At 35.6% G+C, this 18,246-nt stretch overlaps 1 long non-coding RNA gene across 2 annotated transcripts; it reads right to left on the bottom strand.

The window, feature by feature from the left end:
• Positions 1-2,274: 2,274 nt before the first annotated feature.
• Positions 2,275-18,007, bottom strand: LOC120226951. 2 transcript variants are annotated; one of them, XR_005527125.1, is made up of 3 exons: positions 17,935-18,007; positions 5,175-5,241; positions 2,275-2,327 (listed from the first exon to the last, which is right to left on the bottom strand). It is a non-coding gene; the product is annotated as an uncharacterized LOC120226951 (long non-coding RNA). The 2 variants fall into 2 exon arrangements; XR_005527126.1 differs by lacking the exon at positions 2,275-2,327 and adding an exon at positions 3,491-3,569.
• Between the last annotated feature and the right edge of the window lie 239 nt (positions 18,008-18,246).

Raw genomic sequence — 18,246 nt, 5'->3', positions numbered from 1 at the left:
CTTCTTCCTTTCCTTCTTTCTTTCCTTCTTTCTTTCTTCCTTTCTTTTTCTTCTTCTTCTTCTTCTTCTTCTTCTTCTTCTTCTTCTTCTTCTTCTTCTTCTTCTTCTTCTTCTTCTTCTTCCTCCTCCTCCTCTCTCCCTCTCCCTCTCTCTCTCTCTCTCTCTCACACCAATCTCCTTTCTCTGGTTCTCTACATCCTAAAACCAGACACCTGCATTAGGAGGCTGTTGCAGGAACATTCCTGGTAACAATTTCCTCCTTGTATCTTGATTGTATTCCACTTCTTTCGTCCCTGTAACTCGTGGATAGTAGCACTACTTTAGAGGTGGAGAGAAACATGTCTTTGGTAAGAAAAAGCCTCTCCCTACACAGGAAACAGTCCTGAGGCTTCTTCCAAAAGGCCTCTGCTGCTGCAGCAGATCAGGATCCTGATCCTAGCAGCTCTCTAGCCGGGGAGGGGGGAGGGGTGTACAGAGATGAACTGGGTGCCTTTAGCTCCTACAGGTGACTTGCAGTAGGAAGAGCCTCGCACGGGCAGCACCCCTCCTTTAGGCTCGGTTTGCAGCTCCTGGACTCAGCACAAGAGGGAGCTAAGTCGTGCGCGGGGTTGAACTGCACGCTGTCGCCCGCCTGGATCCTCCTTCCCTCAAAGCCTTTGTTCTCCAGCGGGGCCGACAGAGAGACTATCCGATGAAACCAGGAGCCTAGCGCCTGGGATCCGCTTCGCCGGTGATGTCACTGGCGGCCAAGGAGAGCCCAGCCCGGGATTGTTGGGCGCCACTGCTCCCCAGGCCCGAGGGTGCGCTGTGTCTGTAGCTGGAGAGGGAGGGGAAGCCCAGCGAGGGCCCTGCGCACTCGGGTCACCTGGGTGCACGTCCAGTGAGGCCGGTCACTCATTCCCGATGCTCTCAGGAATGGGGACGGTCGGCTGGGGAAGAGAAATCCGATCTGTGAGTAGTGGAGCCTGAGTACTTCGCAGGAGGGGACGCCGAATTCACCGGGAAGGCCTATCAGACGCCTCGAGTGCCAGGCAGGTGTCCCTCGCCTGAGGACAGAGTGTTTGGAAGAATAGTGTTCTAAATAGAGTGTTTAAAATATTGTTTGTGATTAAAAAGGCATAGTAATCTGAGACAGACTCTAAAAGGGGAGAGGGAATAAGGGAGCAGGAGGGAACAGCGTCCAGAAATGTACACTGAGGCCAAATGCATTTGCCAACTCCATATTTGGGCTCCTTTCCTCTGGTGAGACTCCTCTCATAGGAATAATCAAATAAAAAATACATCAGTAATTAACTCACAGAGGTGGGGTTGCAGGACTGGGCTTATTATGCATTGTATTTTTTTAATCTCTTCCAAACATTGAAAAAAAATCTCATATTCTTTTTTTTTAATTTCAGTTTGCTATTTGTTGGAACAAATGCACATTCTCTCCTATTCAAAGTTTTATTTTGAAGGGAAGCAGTTTTGCTAATCCATTGTCTTCTTTTAATGAGATTTAAGTTTAAAACATAAATACAGAACAGACATAATGATTTTAATAGCCATTAAAATAGATGAGTAGTTTTGCAAGCTGGGTACCTGCCTTTGGGTAACAGTAGAATTCACAACAGATATAACTAGGCATATCTAAATGGACTCACATGTGAATTCCATGTTATTTGGTGGAGAAACCACAACACACTTCATTAACAACAGACTGTGGAGACTTCTACTTCCAGGAAAGATGGACACTTTCATCTTTATTTACATTTACATTTAAAATTACATTTAGCTGTAAGTTTCTCTTTTCTTCTCACTAAACACAAAGAAAACATTGTGTAAAAACATCAGAAAAAGATTCTTGGGGCACCTGGGTGGCTCAGTCGGTTAAGCGTCTGACTTTGGCTCAGGTCATGAGCTTGCTGTTTGTGAGTTCAAGCCCCACATTGGACTCTGAGCTGATGGTGTGTGCAGACAAATAAACTTTAAAAAATAAACAATTAATAAGATTCTTAAGGGCAGTGACTATAAGGGTCATCATAAGGGAGATCTTTGCCATGATGAAATAGTTCCATATCTTGTTTGCATTTGCATTTATCCAATCTCTAAAATTTACCATCTTTAAAATTGCCATCTTTAAAATCACCATCTTTAAAATTGCCTTTTTTCATGTTTTACTGAAGACACTTTCCTGTGCTTTATTTTGTTTGGTTGTCATTTACTCACACAGAAAACCTGTAGTATTAGAACAGCATTAAAGAAGACATTAATATTCACTAAATCAAGTCTCCATTGATAGATTGACTTATAAAATTGCTTCAGTTCTTTTTGAAATTCAGCTGCAAAACCTAGAATAAAATAATTTGTGTTAGATCTTTGTGGCCTTTACTCTAAGAAATGTCAAGGGTCTTAATTACACTGCAGGTCATCTGACTCATGAAATCAGATCACCCAAATGTGCCTCTGCACATGCTATTTTGTAAAATCAAAACTGAAATCTCGGGCAAAATCCCACCCAAACTTGCCCTCACACAAATATCATTATCATTAAACACCTGGCACTTAAATAGTTTTAGTTGAGTAAGAAAGAAGTGAGTTATTGTAGTGTGTGTGTGTGTGTGTGTGTGTGTGCATACACATATAAGTATACATGTATATTCATATATTTGTTTAGATATAATATGTAAAAACACTCTAAATACATGTATACAAACACATAAATACAAATATAAATACAGATATAAATATAGTCACCTAAAATATCTTTTACCCATCCAATCTCCATTATATCACTTCTAAAACAAACCCTGATTTTCCTTTGAGAAAAAAATCCTCATCTTTTTAATCCTTTGTGTATTTGGTTGTTTATTTGTTCTCATACTTTTATTGAGATATGTTTGACAGATGAAAATTCTATATATTTAGGTTTCAATTGTGAGTTTTTCAAGGTGCACAGCATGATGGTTTTATATACATTGTGAAATGATGACCACAATTGAGTTAATTAATATACCCATCATCTCATGTAGTTACCATTCTGTGCGTGGTGAGAAAATTTAAGATCTACTCTTTTAGAAAATTGCAAATATACAATACTAACTATAATTACCATGGTGTCCAGTAGATCCTCTTGAGTTTAAATGGAGTTAAACACACTACCAATCTTTAGAGATACAAATGTGCCTCAGCCCTGGTCGATTGCCATATTCTCTCTCAAGTCACAAAGTCAGAGTCAGGCACAGACTTTTATCAGTATCGAAAAAGATAGCTTGTGTATAGATTTATAGTACAAAAGTGCACATAAAATATCCCTTCAATCTCTGAGGACTTTCCAGACCACATTTGAAATTCCATTTGACTTTATTCTTTCTGGCTTCTGTGAAAGTGACGGCAGCTGTCTGGTCCATTTAATTTTTCCTCCTCTCTTTATAACGTTTGATTTCACTCTTTGACAAACCTTGGGTTCATTCAAGTTTATTTTTTGTCTTTATGATCCTCAGTTTGTGGTCATAAATATTGGGAATTTGTATATTTCCCTGCATTGCCTCATTGGATGATCAAAGACCCATTTCCTTTTATGGTATTGTAGTCTGTAAAGGGATTGTAAAAGCCATGTACCATTTAAGTCTGTATCTAACTCAGGTCTTTATCTTTTTTATTTTATTATATGTCTTACTATTACATCCACTGTACTTTATTTCCATGCTGTCTAAGGAAATCAAGCCGCCCATAAACAGCTACCTGGAGTTAAACCGAGACCTCAGCCATTCATGGAAAAATCTGACCTTTCAAATGGGGAATGTGTCTCTTTGAAAAGAACTGATTGAACAAACTTTTGGCTAAAATTGAATACAAATGTAATTGACAATAAAGCTTGGTCTTTATAACACTCTGACACCCTCAAAGCATGCAGGACATAAACCAAGTAGTAGTATCCTGTATGGAAAATGAAGCACAGGGAGTTAAAGTAATATCCCTCAAGTCACCCTGAATGATGATCCGTGAGTTGGGACTGTGATACAGAACCACAGAATCCAATTTACTGCCCTAACTGCTATAACCTCTTTGCAAGTATTTTTTTTATTGAGTGTTCCTATGTGTTAAGCATTGTATTAGTTGTTGTGAAGACTAGAAGGATTAATAAAAGTGGTAACTCACAACATAGGTGCTACCTGGAATATTTTGCTTATGTCCCCCTTCCCGCTTTCTTTCCTTAGTCAAGCATGAATTAATTATTTTTTAAAGCTCTAAATGATTTTAAATAATTGGGCTCCAGTTTCCTTCTCATGTTATTTGTATTTGAAAAATGCTACAATTTGTTTTTACAGCTGATTTCAACACAGTATGCTAATGATACAGATACCACTTTTCTAAAAAGACTAAAGAAGTCTAGAGGGAGACTGGGGAGTAGAAGTGGGTTCAGGGTCACAGTCCCAAACAGGCAGATATAATTTATGTGCTTCAGTGTTATGGATGGCAGGGAGTTTTCTGCTTTTTGCTTCTAAATTCCTTCCTGAATTCTACGAGTGGACACAGAGCATCAGGAAGGACAAAGTATTGAATACATTATTCCCTGAAAAAAGCATGTATTATTGATATGAGTGGATTTCACTATTTTAATTTTATAATGTTCAGGTAGGAGGTGTTGCATGTTAAGAAAGTGTAAATGCTCATATTCTGCAAATATTCGGTATTAGAGGGAAAAGAAAGTGAATCAGATCATATCGAGTTCTGTTTTCAAATCTTCTATATCTCCTAAATATCTTAAAGGTGACTTAACCTGACATTTGTGAAATTTCAGAGGAATTACAGCTCTCCAGTAAGTTTTACTTCAGTGTGTTTTACACACTGGTGGTAGAGGGGGTTGAATACAGAGAGGAAGTAAATTATTTAATTGAAGGAAAGAAGTACAAATTATTACAAGGTGGTTGGTCTGGGTAATTTCTTGGTCTGTAAAGTAAGCATGATTAGTAGCATATTGTCCACAGTGTCACTGTGAGCATTACATGGGATGATGACTGCAGACTGCTAGGTGCTTTGCTAGGCACACAGTATGTATGCAATACTAATCTCTACTGGAGATGATGATATTGACAACAGCAAGTGGTGATGCTGATATTTGTATCTATGCCCAGCATTCCTTTATTACCAGCTACTCCATAGAGGCCTAGATTGGATTTGACTCTCCCACTCACCAGTGAGAAGAAAAGTAGCTTCTGACAGCCAGGACTTTGTCTGATGAACAAGCCAGACTGTGGACTACTGTTGAACATAAAAATGTCAAAGATACCACATCAGTGTATGTCATGATAAAGTAAGACAAAAATAACATTACCTGATAATCATGTATGAACACAGACAAAAACAGGAACATTGTCTAAACCAAAAACAAACAAGCTTCCATAATTTATTACTAATAAGAGTAACTGCTGTTTCTTTACAAATTAAATCTTTAAATTTACTTTATTCTTCTTTAAACCTAGATTAGAATTAAAAAGATATCAAATCATAGAATTATTCTGCCTTTCTGCCAGCATCAATCCACAGAACAACTTAAAACACAAGTTCAAATAATGCCTTTTATGACACACTCTTAGTGAGACACCCCCACAGTTCTTCAAGCTGTGAGTTTTTCCTCATTGAACAAAACATAAAATCTAATTTTATGAAACTAAAGAGTTATTTCTGGTAGTCTTTGGAAGGACGTGTCCTTCCTTGCACTTAATAAATATTTAAATTTAGCACAATTAGTAACAAAAATTTATCTCAAGACTGTTACACGTACATTAAAAAAAAAAAAAAGACTGTTACATATACAATATTGTCTTACATGCCAATATGATTTAGACCTGGTCTCTGGCCACAATCATCTTATTCAGTGCAAATACAGACCTATCTACTGAACAAATCTAAATGAAATGTATGCTGCAACTCGATTTAGTACGACCAGTATTTATTTAAAATCCAATATATCCCATGTATTAAGCTGTAGTGTAATTATTACCAACATGCTATGTGATTAAAAGTTGATAGAAATTTTATTTGATATAGTTATTGAGGACTAGAAAGATTTTAATAGATGGAGGGAAAAACAATAATTGTGAGATTAGGCTTTTGAAAAATCATGACTAACTTCAAAAGCAAGAATGCAGAGATATTCAGAGAATAAGTGTCATTATTATTGGTGCTTATACCACCCTTGGTTGGACAAAATAGAAGATAATGAGGCTAGAAAGGTGGGTTTGGGCATGATAATGAGGCATTAATGTCATAAAGGAGAATTATGGAAATAAAATATGAAGGTCAGGAACAGTACTTAGGAGGGCATTTCTAAAATCCATGTCAAAGATGGAAAAGAACTGAATTTACATTGTTGCATTAAAAATAGAAATAAGTATATATGGAGGACTATATGAAGTTCCATGCTTATTACTAAACGAGATTCAGATATAAATAAATACATTGCGTTTGACATCAGGGTGCTCCTAGACCAAGACAAGGGGGTAGATAAGACATTGGCCGTTACTACTATACACCAAAGTGGAGACATGTTACAAAAGATGTTTGAATAGGGAAGATAGTATTTAGACCATCTTAGGGTCCCTTAAATCACAGCATGTGCATCACTTTCTCCAGGAATTACAAATCTCATTTTGCAGGCGTTAACCATCAGGAGAACTGAAATTGGTTGGTCATCTTAAATAACATGATTACACACATCACAGGCTCCACAGTCATGCAATTTTCTCCATGACGCTCTGACTGATAGGGGAAAATCTGTTATAAGATGGCCAGCAGGACTGATAAGGAAATACCTGTCCCTGATCAAAGGCTCCCTCTTCCAGATTCTTCTTCCCACACTGCTTGTCTCATGCATTAATGAGGAATGCGGAAGTAATAGGCTATAAATTACTCCCTCTACTGATGCTCTGGGCTCAGACCTCTGGAGAATGATCTCCTCTGAGTCCACCGGTATTAAAGAAACCTCCTCCCTTCCAAGATCTCCGCATGCCCCTTGGTTCTTCTGTCAGTTATCCAGACCAGATTTCCACAACATGATGACAATTCTCATGCAGAGTGCTTAGGAGGCAACAATGTTTTTTGAAACTACTAAGTAGTTTTGTTAAAAACATATTGGAACTGTTTTGTGCTATTGGTGTTGTTATTGCTGCTGTTGCTGTTGTTTGCTTGCTTGTTTAATGTAGGACCCTAATTAACCAATAGAAATGCTTAATTAAGTCACAATCTATGTGTAGGGGAGGAAAACAATTTTCTCTCTACCCTTCTAGCTTCTTGGTTGAGATGCCTCTGGTAATCAAAGATTAGCAGGAGAAAAATTGAAGTTTAATAATATGTATACCTCCTGTACACATGGGAGAGATTCAAGAAAACTGAGTAACTCTTTCAAGTGGCCTAAGCCATCACCTTAAATACCATCTCCAGCTAAAGACAAAAGGAGGTTTTTCTTGGCGGATGGGTTGGGAGGGCAGGAATTATGGGAAGTTCCCTGGAAAAAGCACAGTGCGGAAGGATAATGTTGTTATGCAAACTTCAGTTATTGCCTTTCCATTGATAAGGTTCTAGAGATTTAGAGTCATCCATCTCTTCTTGATACAGAGAGAAAGAAGAAAGGAGAGAGAGACCCTTACAAATGGAAATTTCCCTTAGAGATGTAAATGTCCCTTATAAAAGGGTAACTCCTCAGTTTTCAGAGCTTTTCCTATGGCTACTATTTCTTAAAAAATAATCACTTCAAGATAATCTTTATGTCAAAGAGGTATATTTTCAGTTGTAATTTGGACCCCCTTTCACATGGCATTCACTATGGCTCCAATGTCTCCCTTATACCCTAATTCCATTATTTGTCAAGTCTTATTGATTCTACCTGTTAAATAGCTCTTAAAATTATTCTCATATTTCTTGATCATTATTTCCCACTGCTCTAATGCAAGTCGCATTCTGTCTAAATGATACTTTTCAGGTGAGTACTGAGATGAAAGCATAGATTACAGCACCAGAATTCAACCAGGACTTTTTTTAAAAGCAGTCAGAGAGGGAGACAAAAGGATCAGACTATGTTCATGTAAAGCCACAAGTCAGAACTAAAAGAAATACACACACACAAACACTATATGTACACACACACATATATAACATATATAATATGTTCAACATTGTTATATATATAACATAATACATATATAATAACACATATATATAACATTATATATAATATATATATGTATATATAAAGTCCACAAGATAACAGTGTAGACATAAATGAAAGATGGGGCATGGTAAAAAGATAAAAGTAAGCTCACTCATTGTTCCATTAATTCATTCATGCACTGGATACTTCCTAAACATTAGGCATTTGGAATTCAGTTGTAGCCTGATTTACTGATGGCTATGGTCTTAAAAATGCAATATAATGTACACAATTTCTCATCTTTACATTCCCTAATTACCAGAAGACTGTGTTCCTGATGATATCCTCTTTCTGTAACTATTTTATGTGATGTTTATGTTTCCCATTTAACCCTGAATATATTTTATCCACCTTTCTTACTATGTTGTGCACCCTAGGATTTTGACCCTTAAGGACAATATCAGGCCTCTTTGTCATCTAGTTTCTAGTAAAATTCAGTTGATTAGGTACCAGAATGAATTCACAAGAGACAAGAAGAAAGTGAGACTGGGTTGTTTATTCTCTTTATCTTTTCCTTACGAGGACTCCTGTGTCCCACTCTCCATAGCTCTCACTCTGAATTCTGGTAACTGCTTTCTACCCATGTTCCTAGATTGGGAGTAATGCTCTTATCTTGTGATTACTTCCATCACCTCCCAAATATTTGAAAATAACCAGCTTTTAAAATTCACCAAAGTAATCCAGAAGCTCGACTTTGTCATCAGTTTCATTCTGGGACCCAGGATGCTATTGGATTAGAAATTGGTATGTTTTTCACTTAGGCTCAGAGATTTCCTTATGCAATTCTCAACTATTATGCTTAATTGTTGTGGTTTTTGTTTAAGTATTTCTTAAATTTGATGTCTGTTTCTCCTTTTCTTCAGATTATGTATGATGGGTGAATGTATGTAACCCATGGGGACATGATTAAGAATGACATTCATCATCCTTTACGTGGATATGCCAAGTTTCCCCACTTGTCTCTAGTCTTTCAACCTCAAGACTTCACAAATCTCACCCAACTTTAACAGTATGCCAGAGTCATCTTTTTTAAACATGAATAACTGAATACCATGGAAATTTAAGTCCCACTCTGAATTTTTATTAAAGGAACATCTTTTTTTTTAAACCTCCTTATGTAATTTTGAATACAATAAATATTTACATATTACTATAAATTCTAGAAATGCATATGTAATCCTTATTAAAAAGGAATCCAAATATACTTAAATATACTCTTTTCCTTGATGAAGAAACTGAGAAAGAGATGTTTAATAACTTGCGAATATTACAGAAATAATCAATAAAGTAATCTTCACTCTTTACAATACCACGAGAATATTTTTTCAAATTTGAAATATTAATGTAGTTATCACAGAAAATATTACCTCATTAGCTTTTTGCCTTCATCTTAATAAAAACTTAACTTTGTAAAGGCTAGTAATCTTGGGACTCTAATATAAAGAGTAATTAGAAATGTACTCATAGAGGCACCTGAGTGGCTCAGTCAGTTGAGTGTCAGATTTCGCCTCAGGTCATAAACTCACAGCTCATGGGTTCAAGCCACGCATCAGGCTCTGTGCTGACAACTCAGAGCCTGGAGCCTGCTTCATTCTGTGTCTCTGTCTCTCTCTGTCCCTGTCCAGCTTACACTCTTTCTGTCTCTCTCTCTCTCTATCAAAAATATTTTAAAAAATTAAAAAAAGAAATTCACTCATAGATCAATGATTACCCATTCGGGTTATATCATACAAATTATACATTGACATAATATCAATGTGATACAGATTATTATTCTGTATACTTTTTTTTAAAGTAAGTTGCTATGTTGACAATGTAACTGTAGTTTTCTTAGATTTTAGCAGAAGTATTCAATAATGTTTGTAGGAATTAGACTCTTTAGAAGAGTCAATTAGTATAATTTTAAGTTTGGTGCTTTTAATATGTTGATAGTTGTAGGTAGATATGATCTATTTCTGTGTAGAGCTTCCTTATTACTATTGTTATTTAAAATATAGTTTATGCACCATAAATCAAATTTAAAGTTTGAGATATGGCATGTTCACCTGAATGTTATATTTTGACAGTGAAATACAAGAATCATTATTTAGCAGACATAGTATCTAAAGATAGATTTACCATAATCTGATGAGACACATGTTAGTATTCCTATTCTTTGAGTCAATTTTTTAGCAAAACTATGGCATCAACATTTATAAATTTTCCATTTGAAAGTTGAATGAGAAATTGTAAAATACGAGCATGTAATATGTTATAGAAATGATTGTCTATGGAATCAAAAAGAATTGATTGAAGATAGAGAAAAATAAATAGGGGAAGGGGAAATATGAGAAATACATAATTTATTTGCCAAATGTGATCTTTACAAATATGTATCTTTAGTTACAGATGTTACTTTGTGTTTGAATGATCTGTACTCATTTGGGAGTCTAGGTCATTATCTTGCCTCCAATCTCATGAGTTGTTTCATTCTTTTCCCCCACGTTGCTATGGGTTTTTTTGTTTGTTTGTTTTATTTTGTTTTGTTTTTTAATCTAATTTGATCATGTCATATTCTATATGTCTCCATAGTGTCAGAGAGTAACAACTCTTAATCCCATTCAAGGGTCCTTCTAGCTGGACTAAGAATCAAATTGACATGACACAGATTTCTGATCATAACTTCTCATTGCCTTGTCAATTTATTACTACTACCTGGTGTATCTTATTATTGTTTCCACTGGATGTCAGAATAATCTCTGGTTTACTTCTTCAGACTGTGAGCTTCTTGCATAGAGAGACAGTATCATTTTTCTCCCTGTCTCAAATACCTAGAAAAAAATCTGACTCAAAAAATATATACAGGCATTCAATGAATGTATATTGGATAAATGAATAACTTCCTTTCACTCTAAGAGTATAAATTTTAATAGGGCAACAAAAATATTCCTTTGATTGACCATTATCAACTTAGGGTAAGTGTTCAATAAATATTGAGTGGCTAACATCATGAGTAATAGTAAAAAAACAAGAATTCATGGTTCTACTGACTCTAAAATTCAATGATTTTAGAGTGTGATTATATACAAAAAAGCATTGCAGAAACAGAGCACATTATAATTTCTTTTCCATGGTTCAAATCTTCCTTTTTTGAAAACTCTTAAGCTAGTTCATAATTATAGTACAAGTGCCTATGGGATACCAAATAGAATAAGACATTTTAGTGTCTCTTGATCTTCATTATTCTTGGTTTTGTGAATATAAAAGCACAGATTCTGGTCTTTTAGATATGTCAGCAACAATCAGAGAAACAATAGTCAAACAATAATCATTTATATTTTTTTCTTCAAAGATATATCATAAGAGTTAAAGGAAAATATTTCTATTATTATATTTAAAAGGCTTTACCTCGGGCATAATAAATGACACTGTTCCCATTACTCAGAATATAGCAGAGAAGATAATAAAGTCCTACTCTTAGAAATTTCATAGGAGATTGAGATCATATATAAGTCTAAAAAATGTAACTGGTATAATTTCAGTTGCTGATAAAAACTTAAAAGAAAATAAATAATAACTCAAAAAAATGAATGAGATTAAAAAATGAAGATGAGTGGGGATTACTCTTTATAGAATTACCAAGCACATATAATATAAAAAGCAAGCAGTTAGGTTTTTCAATTCATTTTTTAAATTAGGTCATCATAACTCCCAAGGGGAGAGTTTTTAAATTCTTGTTTTACAAATAAGGACTTTGAGACTCAGAGAAGCCAGGCAACTCGCTTACAGGCACACAGACAGACAGAGGCAGGGTTTGTATTACATTGCACTGCAACTCTTCTGGAGACTAAAAGCCTAGGAGATTTCAGGAGATCCTCCAAACTTTACAAATTCTTATTTTATGTGAACTTCCAAAAATATTTTACCATTACTGACAAGGACAACCCAGAGCTTCATGGGCCCAAGACTTCAGATGGGTCATAAAACTGAGTACTAGCCAAATGTCATTGAGAGTGGAGTTGTAAAAGGGAAGGGATAGGAGGCTTTTCAAAGGCCACAGATAAAAGAATTCTCCAGTCAGCAGGGAAATCACCTGAAAACAAAGAAAGGTGTCTCTTTATGTCAGCTCAAGACTGAAGCCAGTGCAGTAGAGGTAGGAAGACATAAATCAGGGGGGAAAAAAAGAGAGTCCAAAAAATCCCAAAGGGAGGGAATCAGTTTCCAGTTTTCAGAGTTCATTTTGTTCTGTATAAATATAGAGTAAGAAATAAACCAGATGGCCAAATATTGCAGTAGTTTTATGAATGTTAGCAACACTGCTTTAAACATATCTGCTTTACATTTTTATATGACTAGATAATTTGAAGAATACATTTTTAACATTTTTGAAGTATGCCACCTCTATTAGTTTGCCAGGGCTGCCACAACAAAATGCCACAGGCTGAGTGGCTTAAAGAACAGAAGTGAACGTTCTGACAGTTCTGGAGGCTAGTGGTTCAAGATCAAGTGCCTGCCTGCATGGTTGGTTTCTTCTGAAACTTTTTTCCTGGGCTTGTAGGTGGCTGTCTTCTCCCCATATCTCCAAGTGGTCTCGCTTTGTACATGCCTCTGTCCAAATATCCTCTTCTTGGAAGGACACCAGCCATACTGGATTATGGCCCGCCCTAATGACCTCCTTTTAACTTAATGACCTTTTTAAAAGTCCTGTCTCCAATTACAGTCACCTTCAGAGGTACCAGGGTCATATGAATTGTTAAGGGACACAATTCAGCTTATAACACCACTCCTCCATACATTTTATTTTGAGAATGAAGAATAAGCAGAGAAGCTAGAATCTCTGAATTTTAGATGTAAAAATGATCCGAAGATTATTATAGATTATAATTTTATTAAGATTATATATCAACTCAACCCCAGAGTTTGCAGGTAAAACTGAATCCATGAAAAGTCAAATGAGTCATCTAAGAGAAAAGAGCTTTTCAGTTAGACACAGAAGGACTGAGATTAAGAAAGAAATGGCATCAACAGAGAGAAAGGCTAAACTAGTCAGTACTGAAAATAGGAACAAAAAAGTAAAATGAGATCTATACTTAGTACCATTCACAGACATAATTATGGTTAACTAAAAAACTGAGTAAAATCATTAAAACTCTGAATTAACTACTGAAAGAAAACTCTTGATGACATATAATGACATACACACTCAAGGATAATATTACATTTAATATCTTAACATGTTTTCTAAATGACATGGTTAACTATTCACTCCAGCCCATGTCTAGGCCCTGATGACTCCCTAGGAAACTACAAGAGGTAGGAGTCAAGGAACACACTGACCAGATAATCCTTAAAGAAGATAGTAACCAGCTCTCATCTGGTATGTTTTCTCTGACTTTTAGAAAACATTGTGAACTGAACTGGGCTTATATATTTCTATTTCACAGATGGTAAATTAAAACTCAGAGGCAGGATTAATATTTGCTTAGTGCTGTGCAGTGACTGACACTGAGATAACTTAAAATAATTCAATAATCAAAAATCTTGGCTAAGCATTGTACTTAAAATAACAGTCGATTTTTTTTATTCACAAATTAGTTAACATACAATGTCTTGGCTTCAGAATTGGAACTCAGTGATTCATCACTGACATATAACACCCAGTGCTCATCACAATAAGTGCCCTCCTTAATGCCCATCACCCATTTAATCTACTCTCCATCCCCCAGCTCCATCAACCCTCAGTTTGTTCTCTGTATTTAAGAGTCTCTTATGATTTGCCTCCCTCTATTTTTATCTTATTTTTTCTTCCCTTCCCGTATGATCATCTGTTAAGCTTCTCAAATTCCACATGAGTGAATTCATATGGTATCTGTCTTTCTCTGACTGATTTATTTCACTTAACATAACACCCTCCAGTTCTATTCATGTTGTTGCAAATGGCAAGATTCCATTCTCTTTCATCACCAAGTAGTATTCCATTGTCCATATATATCACATGTTCTTTATCCATTAATCTGTCAATGAACATTTGGGCTCCTTCCTTAATTTGGCTATTGTTGATAGCATTGCTACATACATTGGGGTGCATGTGCCCCTTAGACTCAGCATTTTTGTATCCTTTGGAATTTTAACCTTCAAGTGTTTTAGTGTTAGGTTTTTTTTTTTTTTTTAATTTATTTCTAGGAGAGAGAGAGAGAGACAGCGTGAGCAGGGGAGGGTCAGAGAGAGAGGGAGTCACAGACTGAAACAGGCTCCAGGCTCTGAGCTGGCAGTCAGCACAGAGCCCGACGCGGGGCTCGAACCCACGAACCGCGAGATCAAGACCTAAACGAAAGTCGGACGCTTAACCGACTAAGCCACCCAGGTGCCCCTTGGTGTCAGTTTTAAAATCGTTATTTAGGAGCACCTGGGTGGCTCAGTCGGTTAAGTGTCTGACTTCGGCTCAAGTCATGATCTCATGGTTCGTGGGTTTGAGCCCCACATCGGGCTCTGTGCTGACAGCCAGCTCAGACCCTGGAGCCTGTTTCAGATTCTGTATCTCCCTCTCTCTCTGACCCTCCCCTGCTCATGCTGTCTCTCTCTCTCTCTCTCTCTCAGAAATAAATTTTTAAAAAATATTGAAAAAATTTTAAAATTGTTATTTAGTCTTTTCTTAGAAGTTAATTATTCTCATTCTAACAGCCCAAATTCACAATATTTTGCTTCCGAAGAGTAGTTTGCTGATAGGTGTGGAAAAAATAAAAAGCATTTCAGCTTCAGTGGAAGCCACATAACTGTGATGCATTCTAGTCAGCACCAAGCATAAATTGCCTCATCACCCCACCCTAAGTACTTCAACTCCAACATGCAAAGTCCTAGAAGTACAATTTTTCTTAATAATTTGTTATATTCATGAGACTGAGATTTTTGCCCAGTTTCACTGGAGCATGAATCTGTCATCTGTTCCTTAAGCTTATTTCTTTTTATTCTTTTGAAGAGCAAATGCAGTCAAATGTAGCACGCATGACGCTCCTTAAATAAGATGCATTGAAGAATTTATAGACATTTGGTGGAACACAGAAATCCTTTTATATTGATTTGTCTTGTAAGTAAAACAGACTTTTAGTGCAGGAGTTGATCAATCACAGAAATCTTTCCGCTGGCTGGCTCTATGTGTTAAAATAAAATTATACTAGATCAGCCTGCCAGAATTAATCTCTCCAACTATCACACCTCCATTATGGCTCTTTGTTTTAGAGTATTTATGTAAAAGTCTAACTCAGACTATGAGTTTCTTGAGAGAAGGAACTTTTCCTATCACTTTTCAAATCTCTAATAATTTCTCATGGCCCTGATGATCAAACTATAAAATTGAAGTGATTTTCCAGATAGCAACAAAAAGAAGATTAGGGTGTAGATTATTTCCAAAAATAACTGTTTTGTAAAAGGCTTAACTCTTACTTCTTTTTATCTGAAAGATTAAAATAATAACTGTAATTTATAGGAGTGCTTACTAGGTTCCAAGATTTGTGCTATGGAATTTGTATATTTTATGTTATTGAGTACTCATGATAACCCAATGGAGTCAATATTACTATTTTCCTTTTAGGACTTAGGGGTGAAAGTTCAGAAAGGATACATAAATGGTCTAAATTCTAGTAAGAATCAGTAATGGGATTTATATCTCTTTGGTGTTCAAAGGCAGTGCACTTAATTAGCTTGCCTACCAAGGTTGAATCTATGCAATGTACTTATGCTTGCTACATCCTATGTATGTATGTCATTTTCAAGAACATTTAATTCAGATAAGGTAAATATCAACCTCCAAAATTATTATATACAGGCTTTGACATTTTTCCATTTAGTATAATACATTTTAATGTAGTGTTGCTACTTGTAATATTTGAATATGCCTTTTAACTATATCCAGAGACTTCACGCATTTGAGGACAGAGCTGATATGCTTCATATTAATCTCAGACATTATAGGTACCAATCCCCTTCATATCATGTATTAAGTGAAGACAAGCAATTGTCTGGCATATTGTCTGGTCTCACTGAGTTCATTCCTAGACATTAACCTTTAAAGCTGTTGTGAACTTGAAATCTGGTAGTCTAATTTGAATAACAGGTATGTGGGCTTATGGAAATTTTCTGCATAATATAAAGCACTTTTTTCCTCCAAGAAAATGAATCTTAAATTCCTTGTAGATTCAAAAAAATTGGTTGTTTGTTCTGAGTTATGGTGATTTATATGCAGAAAAACCTTATTTTCATTGTGTGGAGGAAAGTGTAAATCTGGGAGAGACCAAAAGATCAGATAACGAGAAAACATCCTTTACAACAGGTAAGGTTAAATAACTGTTAACTTGCAAAAGATTAATGGGACAACTCAACTATTAATTGCTAAGATAAATCCAACGTACTTCCACATACAAATGCACAAGCCCATGTGTGTGCTTACACACACATTATGGCTTAATAGGATTGCTGCGCGTATAAAACTGTTGTTTTTTTCTCATGTATTTATTTAAGGTACAAATTCTAAAGATTCATTTGTGATAACCAGAAATACTAATTTCAATGAGGACTGGCCTATTCTCACAAACAACTATTAATTTCTTAGATTTTTTTAATAGCAAAAGTAAATGAAGATTTGGAGAAATCAGGACATTTACAGTTACTTGAAAACAATGTGAAAGATACTAAAAAAATAAAAATAGAAATTTCATATATCCAGCAACCCCCCTTCCAGCTATATATCCAAAAGAATTAAAACTGGGATCAGAAAGAGGTATTAGCATTCCCATGTTTACTACAGCATTAATCATAATGACTAAGGGGTGGAAACAACTCAAGTGTCAGTCAAAAAATGAATGTATGAAGAAAATGCGTTATATACATAAAAGGGAATATTATTCAGCCTTAAAAAAGAAGAGAATTCTGGCATATGCTGCAATCTGGATGAATTGTGAGTATATCATATTAAGCCATTCACAGAACAAATATTGCACGGTTGCACTTGTATGAGCTTTCTGAAGTAGCTAAACTCAAACAAGCAGGAAACAGAATGCTGCTTGCTCGGGGCGGGGCAAGGGAGTGGAAAAGCAGAATGGCTGTGCAGTGGGTACAAAGTTTCAGTCATGCAAGAGGAAGAAGCTCTAGAGACCCGTTATGCAACAGTGATCATATGAACAGTACTAAATTGTACACTTAGAGTAAGTTTCATGTGTGTGTTTTCATCCCAATTAATAAAAAAAATGAAATTACTATTTCTTGAATTTTAGGTGCACTCACACAAAGAAACATGATTTTTATCTCAAGCTAACTTAAACATTATGTTCAATTATATTGCATTCACTTCCAAGTGTTTGATGAGAGTATTTCAATTTTACCAAATCTGAAGTTGTAACAGTTTGCGAATAAATTTATTATTGCATTTTTTTAAAATTTGGCGTATCTCAAGAATACATTTTTTGTCTAGCAAATATGATCTGGAAATTTCTATTTCTACTTTACATTTTAAATATCATAAAACATATCTGTGGGTGCATTTTAGAGGCAAATTATTGAGTAGAATGGAATATAATATAGGAGCACAATATATAACATGAAATAACTATGTAGATCTTTAGAAATAAGCAAAAATAAATGGTATACAAATCTATGAAGAATAGCAGAAAAATTCAAAAAAACTTCAGGATAATGATTATCTTTTTAGTAAAGGGAGACTGAGGAAGGTATTGGGGCCAAGAAAGGAAGAAATGGAAACAGAATAATGGTATTACCTTCATTCTTAAATTTGGGAGTGGCATCTTGAGTGTTTGTTTCCGTATTACAGTTGCTTGCTAAAATATTCATTTGTACGTCTCAAATATTCCATAATAAAAACATAAATATATTGAAAAACACATGTTAACATTAAAATATATTTACAACATATTCCACATTCCCATCTAAATATAAAGGACCCGGCCCGGGGACAAGATGGTGGAGAAGTCAGAAGCTCTTTACTTGCACTCGCGCCTATACATCACACAGAAAAGATCTGAAGCCATTGGAAACCTTACAAAACCTGAGAGATTGGGAGACAAAGGACG

This window comes from Hyaena hyaena, unplaced genomic scaffold (assembly GCF_003009895.1).
Source record: "Hyaena hyaena isolate Hyena2069 unplaced genomic scaffold, ASM300989v1 scaffold_1916, whole genome shotgun sequence".
NCBI classification, from domain to species: domain Eukaryota; kingdom Metazoa; phylum Chordata; class Mammalia; order Carnivora; family Hyaenidae; genus Hyaena; species Hyaena hyaena.
Note: the sequence above shows the minus strand (reverse complement) of the source record. Positions and strands in the feature narration are given on the sequence as shown.